This window comes from Procambarus clarkii, chromosome 52 (genome assembly GCF_040958095.1).
Source record: "Procambarus clarkii isolate CNS0578487 chromosome 52, FALCON_Pclarkii_2.0, whole genome shotgun sequence".
In the NCBI taxonomy this organism is placed as follows: domain Eukaryota; kingdom Metazoa; phylum Arthropoda; class Malacostraca; order Decapoda; family Cambaridae; genus Procambarus; species Procambarus clarkii.
The window spans coordinates 28,613,341-28,630,531 of record NC_091201.1 but is presented as its reverse complement, the minus strand read 5'-3'; the positions used below and the strand labels follow the sequence as shown (position 1 = coordinate 28,630,531).

General features: G+C 48.9%; 1 protein-coding gene across 15 annotated transcripts in view; it reads right to left on the bottom strand.

Annotated features, from left to right (window-relative positions):
* Ptpmeg2 (Protein tyrosine phosphatase Meg2) overlaps window positions 1–17,191 on the bottom strand; it is a 178,080-nt gene that overhangs the window by 59,484 nt on the left and 101,405 nt on the right. For 3 of the 15 annotated variants that reach the window (XM_069304573.1, XM_069304571.1, XM_069304572.1), the window contains one exon: window positions 6,654–6,688. The exons of the other annotated variants lie outside the window; for them this stretch is intronic. The gene's annotated coding sequence lies outside the window, so the exon portion shown is untranslated. The remainder of the gene's footprint in view (window positions 1–6,653; window positions 6,689–17,191) is intronic. 15 annotated transcript variants of the gene reach the window in all.

Genomic DNA, 17,191 nt, shown 5'->3' with positions numbered 1-17,191 from the left:
TCATTGGCCAGGGTTATATAGACGACAGGTTCTGTGATCATCTTAGCACTCTCACAAAACTGTCATGTTCGTGCTATCGGTCTTCACATTTCTGCTTCCGTTGTACTCGCCAGTGTGTGGTGTTATTTGCAGTATTTTAAATGTCAGGAATGAGACCGGTCACAAGACTGTCTGTACATGCTTGGGGCCTGTGATGATGCTGCTTTTCAATTTTAATAAATTAATGAATATGGAATTCCACGAGCGAGGGCCTGAGGCGGTGTGCATGACCATGGCTAATGGATTATGAGAACGTTTTAATCCATAAATCCCACAGCAATGCTAATACTATTTAAATCACTAGTGCTGCCCCGCCTTAGAGTATTGCTCGATACTCGCTTCCCCTTTCAGAGCGGGAGAGGTCTCTGATTTAGAGGGAATACAGAGAACATATACGGCACGCATAGACACGATAAAACATCTAAATTATTGGGACCGTCTCAAACCTCTGAAAATGTATTCCCTGGAGAGGAGACGAGAGGTGTATCAAATAATATATACATCGAAGATACGGAAGTCCAGGTCCCAATTTTGCACAGTAGAATACCATACTGGAGCGAAAGGTACGAAAGGAAAAGCAGAATACAGTAGATCCAGTAAGGAGTAGAGGTGCCATAGGCACAATCAGAGAACACTGTCTGAACATCAGGGGTCCACAGCTGTTCAACATCCTCTCAGTAAACATTAGAATTATTGCCGGAACAAAGGTGGACGTCTTCAAGAGGCACTTAGACAAATTCTTGCAAGAAGTGCCGGATCAACCAGGCTGTAGTGGTTATGTAGGCCTGCTGGTTGCTCCAAGCAACAGCCTGTTGGACCAAGTTATCAAGTCATGGGGAGAAGAAGAACTCCCAGAACCCCATCAAGCAGGTATCCAGGTGATCACTAACTAGGCCGTGGAGACGTTAATCCTCTAAATCATCACAAGGCAAGGTTGTCATCAGTGAATGATTCATCTCCTTTGAGCAAGGAGCCAAGACTAGATGTGGTTTGTGTTCTGGACTCTACATAGAAATATTCATCATCTTCTCAGTTTCGCTGATGGTATTTTGTTGTTGTTGTCTCTTGGATTGTCAAATGATTCTTGGACTTTTAGCTCAATAGTTTGTATTCCTCTAAATAGTCTTCTTTGTCGTTCTCGGCAGAGTGGGTCGTTTGAGTAGGTCTGTAATGGGTTTTCTTCGCCTATAAAGAGAATTGCTTTTGTTACGAATTATATATTTTTATCTTTTTCTTCCAGTGAAGACTTGAAAATATGCAGTCCAACTATGCCTATTCTGTGGAGGGGGGGGGGGGGTTGGTCTCGTCCCCTGAGGGGAGGGGGATGAAAGGGTTGCTTTCACCGCCAGACAGAAGGAAGAGAGGGGAGAGGGGAGAGGCAAGCAGGCTCATTACTAGAGAAGAAAGAGGCGAAGGGGGAGAGACAGAGGGGAGAGTACGTCAGAGACGAGACCGTGGACAATAAGTGAGGGTAAATGAAAGGAAAGTCTTGAGGGGGAGAGGAAAAACAATGGTTCTAACATTGGACGTATCGACGAAGGGCGCCAGGTACTTCTGTAGCAACCTGTATACCAGGGCATGTATGAGGCTCCCTATACTATGTAAAGGATCGTAATAGTTACAGTAACGTTAAAGTAATAGTTACCCGTCACGTTAAAGTAATAGTTACAGTAACGTTAAAGTAATAGTTACAGTAACGTTAAAGTAATAGTTACCCGTCACGTAGGATAGTCTCTCATACCCATAGTCACCATCGTGGATCTAATAGCTGGATATTCCTGATACTGCTCCCAGTTTCTTACGGAATACTCAAGATTTGACGACTCCTGGATTGTATCTGGATTGAAGGTTCTGGGCTTAACAACCCCGTCACGGGTAACCCTAATCCCATCAGTTACACTGTTGTCCGACCAACATTTCGTGGTACCCATTTACTGTAAAAGTGTCACATCTAAACCAGTTTAGAATATTAATGTTTTCAGACATTGAATTATCCGTCACTTTGATTTGATTTTTTTAGGGGGGGGGGAAGGAGCCCATGAAGAAAAATATGGAATATATGTTAAATATATATATGAAATGTGTGGAATGTGTGTGTTGTAGATAAGCTAAGGTCATCCTCTAGTGTCACAGAGGTAGTGAGTGTTGTAACATTCGTCACACACATTTTAACATATGCATATGGATGCCAGTATATGCCACAGCGCACCTTAATGCTTCCCTACATGCTTTGCCCGTTATCTCAGTAGGGTAAAATTTTATTTTATTTGTGGGGGGGGGTTTTCTTGTCTGTATTTCATCGTGGAATAAATATTGTGGGCCTTGGTTGCCCCGGGCAGATCCAAGCTTGTGGCCCCCAGCTGTAGGGATGAGTGGCTTGGTGGCCATGCCCCGGAGCGCAGGAAGGGAGAGGACACCAGAGAGGGCGCGGGAAGGAGGGTGGAGCAGCCTGGGTACAGTACACACAACACACACAGTATAAACAATGTGTGAACTGCAGAAGTAGACACGACAGTGAGGGGAGGCGGAGCTCAAGCACTGCACGAGAAGCACTGTAATGTTGGAAGCCGCTATCACCCCATTCTTGTAGTAACCAGTCCTCGCTATTGTGATATATTGACACTTACACCACGACCTAAATAATTACTCAAGATAGACTGAGCTCTGTGCAGACAACTTGAGGAAATAAGAGAGCGAGAAAAAGCAAGCAACATGGAGAGAGAACAAGAGAGCGCAGGGGAGCGAGAGAGAGGGAGAGCTGAGAGGACAAGAGAGCAAGCGAGAGACAGAAGGAGAGCTGAGAGGACAAGAGAGCAAGCGAGAGACAGAGGGAGAGCTGAGAGGACAAGAGACAGAGGGAGCGAGAGACAGAGGGAGAGCTGAGAGGACAAGATAGCGACGGGGAGAGAGAAAAATATCAGCTGCTACAGTTAGAGGAGCGCGTCTTTGCATGGTCTTCGCATGACTTGCCAAATATGAAACAACACTGCCACCACCCTGATTTTTCCCGGACAGGAGACCGGAGGGAGAGAACCGTAGGACTTGTGGATGTGTAATGTCCTCCCGTGACAGGTGTAAGGAACAAATGAATGGTAACAAGAGCCTGGCCCCGTCACTCAAATAATCCTGAAACCACTTGGGGTGGTTATAGACTACACCGGAACAAGGCTGGACACGTTGTTGTTGTTAAAGATTCGCTACCTGGAACAAAAAGTTCCAAGTAGCACGAGCTATGGTGAGCCCGTAGAGGACTTCTGGTACCGATACACCTCAACAAGGGACTGACAAGGGGTAGGGGGGGGGGGAGTACTGGATAATTAAGGGCACTAGGGGTCAAAGGGGCGAGTAAGATCAATATCACTAAGACAGGTACCATTAATACACACGGGAATGACACATTAAAAATAGGAGTTCATTTTAACACATTAAAAAAGGCCACTTCCTAACTATGTTCCCTACCAGAGGCAAAGATAAATGGAATGACCTGGTGGTGGGTACAAGAGCCAGACTTACTGCACCGGTTGTTCCACGTGACCTTGAGACGCTGTTCTTCCCGGAGTCACCACACCCTACACCCCCTCCCCCCCCTGTTGGGTCCCTGGGGCCAGATTCACGAAAGCACTTACGAACGTGTACATCTTTCCTCAATCTTTGACGGCTTTGTTTACATTTATTAAACAATTTACAAGCATGAAAACTTCCCATTCAACTATTCTTATTGTTATAAACAGCCTCCTGGTGCTTCGGAGCTCATTAACTATTTAATAATTGGAAACAAAGCTGCCAAAGATTGAGAAAAGATGTACAAGTTCGTAAGTAGTGGCGTAACTGCTTGGTGAATCTGTTGCCTGGACGTGATCTGCTGCTCTCCACCTGAACCAGGCGTGTGAGCATTACTGTTGTTTTCACATATCCATACATTAAAACATTGATTGTAACCATGATATATATGTGCTTCCGCCTACAGTTTAGACCTATTGTCTTGTGTATGACCCTCTGTCCTGCGTGACAGTGAATACTAGCATTATCCTCACTTTAATAAGACAATCAAAATCCTCAGATTAGGCAAAATTGTAATTAATTTTGTCAATAAAGATGTTAATAATAAAGCGTTACTTGTGACGGATTAGCATGAGGGCATCGTACCTGACGTCACCAGTGACCCGAGTTGACCTGTCCCCTGGTTAGCGTCTCTGAGGTATGAATTTTCCATTGTGTTGGGCGTCTGTCTGGCGCCGCGCCCCCGTGGCTGGTATGTCTTCTATGTACTGTTCTCTTGTTACGGCACGAGCTGTGCGAGAACAGGGACTCCACTCATCAAGTAGTTACGCAAGTATGAGCTCCGAAGCACTAGGAGCCTGTTCATAACTACCACATTTGATTGGCAAGTTTCGATGCTCGTAAACTGTTTAATACATGAACAAATCCACAAGGGCCGTGACGAGGATTCTAACCTGCGTCCGGGAGCATCCCAGACACTGCCTTAATCGACTGAGTGTCTGGGATGCTCCCGGACGCAGGTCCGAATCCTCGTCACGGCCCTTGTGGATTTGTTCATTTGATGCGTCACGTTAGTGTGATCTGTGTGTGTGTTTAATACATGTAAATACAGCCGCCAAAGATTGAGGAAAGATGTACAGGTTCGTAAGTAGATGTGTAAATGCTTCTTGAATCCTAGTCCAGGAGGTTAGTAGTGAGGGAAGCCTAGGGGTGGAGGACGAGTGAGGGGAGCCTAGGGGTGGAGGACGAGTGAGGGGAGCCTAGGGGGTGGAGGACGAGTGAGGGGAGCCTAGGGGGTGGAGGACGAGTGAGGGGGAGGGGAGCCTAGGGGGTGGAGGACGAGTGAGGGGGGCCTAGGGGTGGAGGACGAGTGAGGGGGGGGGGGGGGGAGAGCCTAGGGGGCCAGGCCAGACAAAATCAATGAGACCAGACATAATCTCACTATCGCTGCACAAGGACTTTATCACCCGTTATCTAACAAATTTAATAAAACGCGCGAGATAGGAAATTTCCCAGAGTTCTGGAAAAAGGCAAACTTGGTCTAAATATTCAAAAAGGGGACCACACAGGAGGTCCCCATATGACATTCACCATTATGTAATGGCATTACCGACCAATGTCATTGACACGTATTCCGTGTACAGGGCGGGAGAGAGTAGACAGGTGCATCAGGACCTGGAAAAGCTCCAGCTGTGGGGCAAACAAATGACTGTTCGAATACAATCCCAATACGTGTAAATGAACAAATCCACAAGGTCCGTGACGAGGGTTCGAACATACGTTCGAAAAGGTCACAGATGCTGCCTTATCAGCTTCCAACACGTGTAGGTAATGAAGATGGGGAAACGGAACAAGGTGATTAAAGATGTCTATACCATAAGGAGAAGGCAAGAGGGTAACATCGCCAGCTGGACCTGAAGCCTGGATTGTACCTGGTTGATGGGGTTCTGAGAGTTCTTCTACCCCAAACCCAGTCAGTGGCAAGGCTCGACTTGAGAGATTAACGAGGGTGGAAATAGCCTAAGCTACTCTATTCTTTTGAGAGGTATTTCTTTTCTCGATAAACTTGAACTTGTGAGAGATTGGTCCAACAGGCTGTTGCTTGGAGCGGCCCGCAGGACCCCATATCCACTACACCCTGGTTGGTCCATCACTTCTTGCAAGAACTTATCTAAATGTTTCTTGAAGACATCCACATCCCCGCGGCCCGGTCCTCGATCAGGCCTCCTTTTTGTTACACCCTCCCCCCCCCCCTCCAGGAAGCAGCCCGTAGCAGCTATCTATCTCCCAGGTACGTATTTACTGCTAGGTAACAGGGACATCAGGGTGAAAAACTTTTTGCCTATTTGTCTCCGCCTCCACCGGGGATCGAACCCTGAACCTACGGACTACGAATCCGAAGCGCTGTCCACTCGGCTGTCAGGCGCCCAAAACATATCGCATTTTAGTGTACTTTAAGGTGTGTAAACCACTATGTTCATCAGTGGCTGAGCTAGGCAGGCCGGGTGGCTGACCAAGATTCGTCAAGTATTTAAGAGTCCACTTACGAAACCTATACGTCTCAGCAATTATGGGGGAATTGTTTACATTTATAAAATAGTTTAAGAGCTCTGAAGCACTATGAGGTTGTTTATAACAATAGAAACCATCGATTGTTAAGTTTCGAAACCAGAAAACTGTTTCAAGATATACAAAGCCGCTGTGATTGGCGCGAGATGTACAGGTTTCGCAAGTCGATGCATAAATTCACGATAAATCCCTTTCCAGAGCGACTTAGTAAGAGTCCCGTGGGCCTCACACCAGCCCCTACAACAGAGCCCAAACCGGGGGAGGGGAGGGGGGGGGGTAGAAATAGCCTAAGCTACTCTATCCCTTTGAGATGTATTTCTTTCTTGTCTCAAATATACTTGAAGAGCCCAAACATTGTTACTGGTGAGCAAATCCACAAGGGCCGTGACAAGGATTCGAACCTGCGTCCGAGAGCATCCCAGACGCATAAGGCAGCGTCTGGGATGCTCTCGGACGCAGGTTCGAATCCTTGTCACGGCCCTTGTGGATTTGTTCATTTGATGCATCACGCAATTGTGATTTATATGTGTAATTGTTACTGGTACCTGTATAGACCCGCCACGCGCCCATCACAACTCACCTGAAAGGAAAAAAATATATATTAATTGTTGATGAATCTCGAGATAAATATCAAACACTGATCGTCCAAAATATTAGGGAAAGGGGTTCCTAGGTAGTAGCTCTTACCATGAATACTGCGGCAGGTCTATTTTGTGACAAATATTCTCTCATATATGCTTGTCGGGGTAGAGCTTCAATTCTTGGGTCCAGACTCGGTTTTCAATGGTGTAGGTCTCTAAGCTTTAACGTTTTGTCATTTCTACATTTGACTCCATGTACTATATGGTGCCCGTCCTCCAAACAAAGACCCAAAAGTGATTCCATACACCCGCCAAACCCCCTGTTTATGAATGAAAAACGGTTTACACTCAACCCGTTCACGACTCTAGTCCATTACATCCAGCGGTCGACCCCACAGACGCATTCATAAATTTTTACATGCTGTTCATTCAAAACGGAAGTTTTCTCAAATACAAATTAATATTATAATATATTAGCACATTGTGCATATATAGGCATAGGTTAGGTTAGGTGTTTAGGTTTGTTGGGGATTATTTGTATTTGTAGTACTTGAGTGAAGCATTTACAGCTGTGTGGGGGTGGGTTCCGAACAAAATTAGTCAGTGAAGCACTTGTTCCGGACGTGTTCGAACGCCAACAGTTGAGAGTCGTGTGTGAACCGTTTCATTTATAAACAGCGGGTTTGTCGGGTGTATGGAAATACTTTGACCTTTGTTGATGAGGACGGACTGCCTCATCACCTCCTGCCCCTCTGGTCATCATTACTGCCCCCCTCCCCCTTTCCTCCCCCCTCCCTCCTGCAATCACCACCCATTCTGGCCATCACTCGTGAGCCTTCACCACCCGACCCAACACGTCTTCACTATCCCTATTTTTTTTGGGGGGGGGGGAGATGAGAGGGGTAAACATGAAAAGTTGTAGAAATGTGGAAATGTGGAAAATAGTGAATTAGAACAACAGGCGAGCTGTCCGCCTTGCTGTCTCTTATAATAGAGCTTGGAAGCGTTTGAAAGGCCATCGCCATTACACCCTCCCCCCAGGCCATCACTCCCCCCCCCCCATGCCATCACCACTGCCCTCCCCCCCCCCGTTCCCTTTCGTTACATTTCCAGATCTTGCCCCTCCACCCTCCCGGCGCCCCTCCTCAAGACGACCTCCTGTAAACTTCCGGCCCGACGCTTCCTCTCCCTTGGTTATTTGTAGCACCTCCCCCCCCCCTCCCCCCAAGGTGCCCCACCTGAGTGGAGAAAGGATGGGCCGAAGTGAAGGAAATCAGGGGCAGGAATGCTAGGCTACGGTGTGACGTGAACAGACAGGCGCAGGAGCCACCAACCCAAACAACACAACCTAAAATGGGGATGGCTAGTGTGACGAGGCACCCATTCAACAGCTCAGTGCCCCCCTCCTACATGCCCCCTTTCCCATCACCACCATCCTCACGGGATAGTGAGGGTATGGGTGGCGAGGCTGGTCGCTCCAGGCACACCATCACTTACTTTACACAATTCGAGCAACCGCTCACGGTTTCAAAATTAAGACAACAGATTTGAAAATTCAGACAGTTCATTGAAATATAAATAGCCGCCATGTTGAGGCTTCCGCGGAGTGAACATAGCATACCGACAGACTCTAGAGGAAACATCTCAAGAGGAGAACTCAAGAGGACATCTTCAAGAGGAAACTAGATTTATTCCTCCAAGGAGTGCCGGATCAGCCGGGCTGTGGTGGGTATGTGGGTCTGCGGGCCGCTCCAAGCAACAGCCTAGTGGAGTAAACTCACAAGTCAAGCCTGGCCTCGGGCCGAGCTTGGGGAGTAGAAGAACTCCCAGAACCCCATCAACCAGGTAGGCTACAGCTTCGTACGCTTCTTCGTCACCGTTTCAAATCATACGCCTGTCAAATATTTCCAATTACAGCAACGAAAATATTTACTATACACGTAGTTCCAGGAAAATAATCATTCACCACACGTGTTAAGGCATCGAGCAAAGCCATTATTAAATCCGCCACAACCCTACACATGTTTTTGTTTAGCAAATATTAGGCGAGAATGAGAAACAGGGCGCTATACGGCAGGGCAGAGTGGCAGGCTCCCACACTAACCTGCCTGCTTGATACCTGGTTGATGGGGTTCTGGGAGTTCTTCTACTCCCCAAGCCCGGCCCGAGGCCAGGCTTGACTTGTGAGAGTTTGGTCCACCAGGCTGTTGCTTGGAGCGGCCCGCAGGCCCACATACCCACCACAGCCCGGCTGATCCGGAACTTTTCTTAGAAAACAGTCCAGTTTTCTAACCTGCCTTGGCCAGAGCCTGCGACAAGCACGCTCCCCCACAACCACACGCGGTATTCGGAAGGTTTACCTGCCGAGGTTCAGAGGTTTACATAGCCACCTTGGCCTTATTACTGCCTGATGATAACACCAGCGAGGCAACACAAACCTCGCTATCTTATCAACACACAATTGTCACATCTCTCTACACCGCTCGTGTCAAACACGGAAAGTACCTTTGTAAATACTCTTAACAACCCAGTTACATGCCTTACTGGTTAGGCCAATCCCAGACATGATTACGTACATGGGCATAACGTACGTACGTGAGAGCGAGCGAGCCAGAAAGAGAAAAACAATCCGATGCCAGTTGATTGACAGTTGAGGAGGGACCAAATAGCCAGAGCTCAACCCCCCGCAAGCACAACTAGACGAGTACAACTAGTTGAACGAACACACACACACACACGTGTGGGTGTGTGAGAGGTGTGGTTGATCACACAGGATGTAGGGGAATGCTCAAGGCCAGGACGGTGTGTCATGATACAAGATAAGCCGGATAACCCAGCAGGCAAGGGTGACAAGGTCCGCAGTGAACACTCTGGCGGCCGCCACCACCACCACCACCACCCACACAAACCCCCAAACTTTCAACAAGACTAGGTTAAGGGGGCGCAAAAGAGATATAACTTGCTTTCTCCAATTATAAATGTACCATTTATCAATAGTCTGATTTCATTTGACTTCTCCAGCACCAAGACTCGTCTCCCACATTGAAGATCCTCGTCTCAGTTCCCGCTACTGTCTACCGAATGACTGTATCACAATTACTCTCTCCCTGCCACAGTTTTCTCCCTGGAGGCCAGAGGGAGCCTCCGCTGCCACCAGAGCACATGTGTAGGTAGTCTGGGCCTGCCGCCAGGACAGTCACGGGGGTAAGAGGGTGTCCCCTTGTGGCCGCCACAACTACTTCCGCCCCACCACTGGTTACTGACGCCCCCCCCCCCCCACACACACGCCGCCAACACCATCCATTCATATTTCACTCCCCCCCCCCTTCCCAGCACCAACACCTCTCTCCTCCCACACCACCAACTCTCTTCCTCCTCCTACACTCACAGATATCTTGCCTGTCTGTCTGTCTGGAGCGTTGCTGGCATCACTCTCACTGCTAACACCACCTGGTGTGCCTCCAACCTCTGCTTTCCCGTAACATTATATTTTGGCGGCAAAACCTCCAGCGGACAAACTATGATCAATCACACCATCATTTAAATTTTCTTTAATAAATTTAATAAATCTTTAATAATAAATAAATTTCGCTCACCATCATTTAAATTTTTAAATTTTGCCCGATGGGCGAGTTTATTGGGCAGCGTCACTCATCCTGTGAGTGGACACACCGCCATCTTGAGGTTATCTTGAGATGATTTCGGGGCTTTAGTGTCCCCGTGGCCCGGTCCTCGACCAGGCCTCCACCCCCAGGAAGCAGCCCGTGACAGCTGACTAACTCCCAGGTACCTATTTACTGCTAGGTAACAGGGGCATTCAGGGTGAAAGAAACTTTGCCCATTTGTTTCTGCCTCGTGCGGGAATCGAACCCGCGCCACAGAATTACGAGTCCTGCGCGCTATCCATCAGGCTACGAGGCCCCTTGTCATAGTGCCAGTATTGGGCAGCGCCACTCATCTTGTGAGTGGACACACCGCCATAGTGACAGTATTGGGCAGCGCCACTCATCTTGTGAGTGGACACACCGCCATAGTGACAGTATTGGGCAGCGTCACTCATCCTGTGAGTGGACACACCGCCATAGTGACAGTATTGGGCAGCGCCACTCATCCTGTGAGTGGACACACCGCCACAGTGACAGTATTGGGCAGCGCCACTCATCTTGTGAGTGGACACACCGCCATAGTGCCAGTATTGGGCAGCGCCACTCATCTTGTGAGTGGACACACCGCCATAGTGACAGTATTGGGCAGCGTCACTCATCCTGTGAGTGGACACACCGCCATAGTGACAGTATTGGGCAGCGCCACTCATCCTGTGAGTGGACACACCGCCACAGTGACAGTATTGGGCAGCGCCACTCATCTTGTGAGTGGACATACCGCCATAGTGACAGTATTGGGCAGCGCCACTCATCTTGTGAGTGGACACACCGCCATAGTGACAGTATTGGGCAGCGCCACTCATCTTGTGAGTGGACACACCGCCATAGTGACAGTATTGGGCAGCGTCACTCATCCTGTGAGTGGACACACCGCCATAGTGACAGTATTGGGCAGCGCCACTCATCCTGTGAGTGGACACACCGCCACAGTGACAGTATTGGGCAGCGCCACTCATCTTGTGAGTGGACATACCGCCATAGTGACAGTATTGGGCAGCGTCACTCATCCTGTGAGTGGACACACCGCCATAGTGACAGTATTGGGCAGCGCCACTCATCCTGTGAGTGGACACACCGCCATAGTGACAGTATTGGGCAGCGCCACTCATCCTGTGAGTGGACACACCGCCACAGTGACAGTATTGGGCAGCGCCACTCATCTTGTGAGTGGACATACCGCTATAGTGACAGTATTGGGCAGCGTCACTCATCCTGTGAGTGGACATACCGCCATAGTGACAGTATTGGGCAGCGCCACTCATCTTGTGAGTGGACATACCGCTATAGTGACAGTATTGGGCAGCGTCACTCATCCTGTGAGTGGACATACCGCCATAGTGACAGTATTGGGCAGCGCCACTCATCCTGTGAGTGGACACACCGCCATAGTGACAGTATTGGGCAGCGCCACTCATCCTGTGAGTGGACACACCGCCACAGTGACAGTATTGGGCAGCGCCACTCATCTTGTGAGTGGACATACCGCTATAGTGACAGTATTGGGCAGCGCCACTCATCTTGTGAGTGGACATACCGCTATAGTGACAGTATTGGGCAGCGTCACTCATCCTGAGAGTGGACATACCGCTATAGTGACAGTAATGGGCAGCGTCACTCATCCTGTGAGTGGACATACCGCCATAGCAGCATGTACAACACTCCCCAATAGGAAGAAAACCCGCTGGGATGTTCATCCTGTCACTTACCAACATGTTATGCTTTCTACGCGTAAGTCGCTATTAGGTTCCGGTGTTATAGTACACCATTTTCTGTCCGCTGTGGTAACTTAAAGAGGCTGGGGCTGGCGTCTGCCTGCAAACTTGTTAAGTGTTCATCTGTAACTAACTAACCATATTTAACTAAATATGTATTTTTCCAGTTTTGTACTCTGGTAACCGGCTTGGCTTTCTTAGTATGTGTTTGGTGTGAAGCCATTTGTCTGTTGACGGCAGGACCTCGTAGCCATCCGTCACAACCCGACTGGTGGCGCAGCTCCCAGAGGTCTTGAAATTGAAATTGAAATAAGTTTATTGAGGTAAAATACACACAAAGGGATGAGGTAGCTCAAGCTATTCTCACCCCGTTCAGTACAACGTGTTAGTACATACATAGACACACATCACAAACAATAAACATGTTACCAAACAGTCTGAGAGATAAACATGTACATTTCCTCCTTCACAAGTGGTATGGTATCAGACGTACACAAGAGGTCTTGTGTCTTCCAAGTTTCCACCTTGGTTTAAGGTCTGTATATATTAGGCCTAGACTCCCCTGCCTACTGACAAGTAGGCTATCGCGCAAAGGGATTTGTCTTATTCACAATGAAATCACAGTATCGTGATGTATCAATGAGAAAATCAATAGGTGCCATGTGGAGGATTCGAACCCGGTCAGCTGGTACTCCCATGCTTAAAACTTTGATTGGGCTTCAGTTGTAAGTGTCAACAATCCTAGAGGATTCAGTCGAGTCTCGGGTTGCACTGCTTTTGACCATGTCATGGCGTGGTAGTCTAGGGCGCTAGCTTGGGAGCGGGTTCGAATCCTCCTCATGAGTCGTACTGGTTTTCGTCTTGTATTTCCTTGGACGAGGAGAGTCGAATGTGTTGTAGTGTGTTCTGGGTGCTTGTGACAGCGACACACTTCACATGGGTGTATTCTACACCTGTCTCCATCACTCCCCCTCCAGTGTACATGTGTGTATTCACCTAGTTGTGCTTGCGGGGGTTGAGCTCTGCTCTTTCGGCTCGCCTCTCAACTGTCAGTCAATCAAATGTTACTTATTCTCCCCCCCCCATCCCCCAGGAAGCAGCCCGTAACAGCTATCTAACTCCCAGATACCTATTTACTGCTAGATAACAGGCACATCAGGGTGAAAAAAACTATGCCCATTTGTTTCTGCCGTCACCTAGGATCGAACCCGGAACCCTAGGATTACGAGTCCAGGGCGTATTTTTTTCCGATGGGGGGGAGGGGGGGGTAAAGAGGATGGAGAGGCATAGGTGAAGTTTGGAAGTGGGAAATACAGCGAGTTATGAAAGCAGGCGGGCTGTCCGCCTTGCTGACACGATGTGTGGGTGTTGGCAGTCGGGGGGACCCGATAGCTGATCTGATAGCCTCCCCTTCCTCTGTGTGCGTGTGCGGGGTTATCTCCATCAATCAAGGGTCTAGTCTCCAGCTCTGATATTTCACCTGCCTTGAAAAGTTGATAGGAGCAGCAAACACCACCACAATTACGGCGTATTCATGCCCCTGCCTCATTTTAGGTGGCTTAATCTTTATCAATCAATCGGCATCACAAACTAGAGAGCACCAGGGCTTTGAGGTCTCGACTGAGGTCTAAGATCATTAACCGTGGCAGTCCTTGTTCTGAAGGCTGGAGTGATCAACCAATCATTTGCCTCACTGACGCTACGCCGCCTGGAGTGGTGTAAACGTGAGATCGTCTGACATTATTACTGCCAGATCTCTCACGCGACCACTGGAGTCTCTTGTCATTCCCGACGCAGTGTCCGCTCATCTTATATATATCGCATTATTCGCCGTTCCCGTGGCGAAGTGGTAACACACTCGCCTGGCGTTTCGCGAGCGCTGGGGCCTGGGTTCGTATCCTGGCCGGGGAGGATTTACTGGGCGCCAATCCTTAACTATAGCCTGTGTTCACCCAACAGTGAATGGGTACCCGATTGTTAAACAATTTGGCGGGTCGTATTCCTGGGAAAATTAGGATCAAGGGCCTGCCCGAAACGCTATGCGTGCTGGTGGCTGTACAAACTCTTCTGTATATAAATAAAAAATATATATTTACGGAATTTATTAATCCGTAAAAAATGGGCCGTTTTAGTACAAATTAAAGCATCAAAAGCAAGCACCACGAGGTGAATACAACTAGATGAATACACGGGTTGAGGGATGCCGTGTAGTGTGTGTGACGACACAGGAAGAAGAGATAACACGACCTGTTGGTCCACACACAGATTATCAGCTGGGACGAGTGAAGTAACAGTGGGTGACACAGTGAGCCGCCTGTCTTGTGAGCCTTACCCATCACCCGGGTCATAACACCCCCCCCCCATAACCACGCCCGCTGCTGCTCCCTACCAACACCGCACCTACATCATACAGTATACAAAATGTAAACTCCGGTATACCTTCTGCGGGACTAATTAAGGCAAATACCTCGAATAACTAGCCCATGGAAATACTAATGTTTCAATAGTCGAGAGACGAGTTGTATTTGTATTATAATAACCGAGAGGCAGAGAATGACTTGACCTCCTAATTCAGACTGTGAAGGTGCTGGCTAGCGGGGGCGACCACGGCGATGGTGAGCCACTCTTTAAGGGGGTCGAGCCCCAGCCACTGCCTAGTGCAGGGGGTTATCTTGAGATGATTTCGGGGCTTTAGTGTCCCCGCGGCCCGGTCCTCGACCAGGCCTCCACCCCCAGGAAGCAGCCCGTGACAGCTGACTAACACCCAGGTACCTATTTTACTGCTAGGTAACAGGGGCATAAGGTGAAAGAAACTCTGCCCATTGTTTCTCGCCGGCGCCCGGGATCGAACCTAGGACCACAGAATCACAAGTCCAGCGTGCTGTCCGCTCGGCCGACCGGCTCCCTCGGCCCAAGCCCGACTTGACCAACAGGTTGTTGCTTGCAGCGGCCCGAAGGTCCACATTTCCACCACAGCCTGGTTGGTCCGGCACGGAGGGAATCTCTCCCACGACTCTCCGTCTCCCACAGACAAGAGCAGTAGTGTGTGTACACCCAGCCTACACACCCACCACAAGAACAACAGCCTCAGGTCACCTCAGCGCTGCCACTGATCTTGGGTCATCCTTGATGCCTCTCAAAAGCTGCTTCATGTTGTCAAAAGTTTCCTTCACACGGGCTGCATAACCCAATGGAATTTATGGCAAAACACGATGCCGTAAAATAGCTTTAAAACTCGTATTAGATGAAAGAGCTAATCAACAATTTGAAATGTCATTTCCATTCGCAATGACCCATAATTAGTCAAGATTGACCTCGTTTGTTTCAGAAGCATTTGGGCCGTAGCTCAGTAATACATCACAGCTGGCCTTGAGCCTCGTGCTGCCAGTGTCACTGGAACACCACCCGACAATAGGTGTACAACTTTTTAATTAGGTCTATACAGTATCAAATTACAATGTCATGTTTTGCTTTAATTTTCTGCGTAATGTTTCTTTCTTTGTAAAGAAAATGAATGATAAATGTAGAGGCCTTTAGAGCACCCCCCCCCCCCCCCCACGGCACTCGGCCGTAGCCACGCCCCCTTACCTCCCCCCCCCACCCCCCACCCTCAAACATACCACTAAACAACCATGTTGAATTCAAAAGAATTCTTTTGACCATGTCGTGGTACAGTTGACCAGAGCGTGTTTGGGAACGTTCACCACATAGGTTCGAACCATCATCAAGGCTCCTGTGGATGTGTTCTAAAGAACACGCTAGAACACCCTACACCCGCCTGACGCCAGCCCAGGGACTGCCCCCCAGGCTACGGGTGTGGACAACCCCCTCCCCCACCCCCGGGCTACGGGTGTGGACAACCCCCCCCCCCCCCATCATAGCTTTTAATAACCCCGTCCGACGGACAGCACGCTGGACTTGTGGTCCTGGGTTCGATCCCAGGCGCCGGCGAGAAACAATGGGCAGAGTTTCTTTCACCCTATGCCCCTGTTACCTAGCAGTAAAATAGGTACCTGGGTGTTAGTCAGCTGTCATGGGCTGCTTCCTGGGGGTGGAGGCCTGGTCGAGGAGACACTAAAGCCCCGAAATCATCTCAAGATAACCTCCAACCTCAGCACGGTAACACTACATCATTACATTTATACACTAACTACTTAGTCATAATAAATGGTCAAAATATCACGGTGTTACATTTCAGTGTCACCCACACAAACACATTTACGAGCTCGGCTTCTAGTAACTAGTGTGGGTCTGGGGGTATAAACACACTACTAAACCCCCCTTTAATACGCGAACATGTAAACCATGGCAGAAACCCCCACTCCAACACCAACGAGGCGCGCGCACACCCCCTCTCCCCCTTGGCTCCTGCCAGTACCAGATGGTACTCGGTACATACACAACTAGGTGAGGAGTACATTAGAGGCGGCTACTCACAGGAAAAGCCAAGGGGACGCCCCGCTGTATCACGTGTGGACGTTGGGTATCGCACTCCTCACCTTACAGGAAACCCATTTGGCTCCCTTTACGCCATCACCACTAACTCTCCACAACCCCTACACCACCACTACCACCGCCCGCACATGGTGAGACGACCTAGCGACCCCTGTGGGAGGACGTGGTGGAGGCACAGGAGGGGAAGTGGGGCAAGAAACACAGAGGAAGGCTAGAGACTATCCACAACAAGGGAGGAGAGAACTGTAGGGAGGAAGACAACTGCGAGGGGTGGATTTAGTATCCGGAAATTGTAGATGCCACGCAGCAGCAGCAGCAGTTCGTCCCACTCCAGAAGGTGGACGTGAAAAGCAGATAAATCCTTTGGTTTAATAGGTAATGCAGAGAAGGTATGGAAAGGAAGAAAACCCATGGAGTAAATGATGTGTGTCTATGTATATATTAATACGTTGTACTGAATGGGGTGAGAATAGCTTGAGCTACCTCATCCCTTTGTGTGTATTTTACCTCAATAAACTTATTTCAATTTCAATGGAGTAAATATTAAGAGAGGACTTGGCACGGGCGACAATAGAGGGGCACTTATATTCTCGCACTTCTATGATATTGTCTATGTTTAAGACAAATCAAAGCTGGAGTATAACCATATAAGGCATATTGGTGGGGGGGG